Below are 2,404 nucleotides of genomic sequence, written 5' to 3'. Positions count from 1 at the left end.
CCCCAGAGAGCGCAGTGTGTCACTGTCACCTGTATTTTCAGCGCCTTTCAAACATGACGTTGCTGGGCAACAACCGATCTTGACTTTTGGCATAGCTGTTTTAAAAGACCTTTTTTTTATTATATTTATTAATACATCATTTTGTGCTAGAGCAACTTTGGCTCCAGCAAAAATGTTTCCTGGGTAACAAATTAAAGTGTGTAACTAATAAATCACAGCAGGTGGACACATGGTTTTTGAAATTGACATAATGCGAGGATTGTTTGGAAAAGCCAGATGGACAAACTCGAATTATGAGGCTTGGCAGGCATGCAGCCGATATCCATTCAAGAACATTTTTTTGTTTTGTCTCTTTCAGACTGAAATAACTGATTTTATCATGGCAACATAATCAAAAAACTATGTATAATGAAAGTGAAACCACAGCAGTATAATTTGTAGACGGATGTCTAGTTTAAAACTGGCCTGAATTTAGATGATGGTATCAAGTCTGATTCACATTATTTCAACTGCATCTAATGACTCTAAGCAAAATGTAGGTCTGACCTCCTTCATGTTGTGTAGAAACAATGATGACTGAAAAAAAAGACGGTGTTTTAGATGTCTTAACATCTTGTACCCCAAATCAGATCGAAGCTTAATGGATCCACTTAGGATGAATAGCAGTGCATCATGTTGTTTACTGCTGTGAATACTGGAGGTAAATAACCCGCCTCGTGATATTTATCGATCACCACGTGTAAATTGCCTTGTTAACTCTCCGCGTTCCCGATTTGTAAACATAAATAATAAACATACCATGTTTGAGCAAAAGTGCTAAAATATGTCAGTGTAGGGTAAGTTTGAAATGGTAATGTTATTGTTAATAACAGTATATATAATAAAATATAAAATAATAATAATAATAATAATAATAATAAAAAAATAATAATAAATAGATATGTGTCATGTTTAACCCGTGCAAGGTGTGCATACATACATAACTGCAACATATACAACACAACAACAATAATAATACATATACCTGTCTATATACACAAGATGATATATATAAATGTATAATATATGCATAATAAATGTTGACTATACATAATATAATATACTATGACTACAAATATGTAACTAGAAATGTGAAAAAAGATAAGAATATTGTATTAATATATATATATAAATATGTAATATAATAATATTAACACATATGATAGAAGTTCAGTGTTGGGGTTCAGAGTGTCGGGGTATTTTTTAGGTAACCAGATAGTTAGTTTGTAAAGTAACCCACCCCCCCTAAACACTGAACTCTGTCTGATCTGTCGAGTTGAGTCCGTATACGTGTGGACCATGGACGTCAAGTTCTCACTTTACTGCTGCGCGCGCTGCTGCTGCGTGTGTGTGTGTGTTACTGTGCATGAGTTGGAGGTGGTTCACTTTACCGTGGGGTTCAGGAAGTCCCCACACAGCACTTATATGTAGAGAGAAAGAAAACACACACACACACACACACACACACACACACACACACACACACACACACACACAGACTAATTAAAAACTAATTGCATAACTGCAATCAGACTTTATAACTCCTCTGTCTTTAGTGTCACCATATATTTATACATGTGTACATATTGCAGTTATGTATGAATGCGCACGTTGCACAAGCTGAATATATGACACATTTCTATGTGTCTATGTCTATAGATATATTATTATTATTATTACTAGTATTATTATTATGTACTGTCATTATTATAATTATTATATGCTGTTATTATTATTATATGCTGTTATTAACAATAACATTACCATCTAAACTTACCCTACACTGACATATTTTAGCACTTTTGCTCAAACATGGTATGTTTATATTTATGTTACAAATCGGGAACGCGAGAGTTAACAAGGCAATTTACACGTGGGGATCGATAAAATATCACGGAGGCGGGATTATTTACCTCCAGTATTCACAGCAGTAAACAACATGATGCACTGGTATTTCATCCTAAGTGGATCCATTAAGCTTCGATCTGATTTGGAGGTCATAAGATGTTAAGACATCTAAAACAACAAGTCTTTTTTTTCAGTCATCATTGTTTCTACAAACATGAAAGACGTCAGACCTACATTTTGCTTTAGAGTCCTTAGATGCAGTTGAAATAATGTGAATCAGACTTGATACCACCATCTAAATTCAGGCCAGTTTTAAACTAGACATCCGTCTACAAATTATACTGCTGTGGTTTCACTTTCATTATACATAGTTTTTTGATTATGTTGCCATGATAAAATCAGTTATTTCAGTCTGAAAGAGACAAAACAAAGAAAGTGTTCTTGAATGGATATCGAGCTGCATGCCTGCCAAGCCTCATAATTCGAGTTTGTCCATCTGGCTTTTCTAAACAAATCC

This window comes from Larimichthys crocea, unplaced genomic scaffold (genome assembly GCF_000972845.2).
Source record: "Larimichthys crocea isolate SSNF unplaced genomic scaffold, L_crocea_2.0 scaffold150, whole genome shotgun sequence".
Lineage (NCBI taxonomy): Eukaryota > Metazoa > Chordata > Actinopteri > Sciaenidae > Larimichthys > Larimichthys crocea.
The sequence above is the reverse complement of the archived record's forward strand: the minus strand, read 5'-3'. Positions refer to the sequence as shown.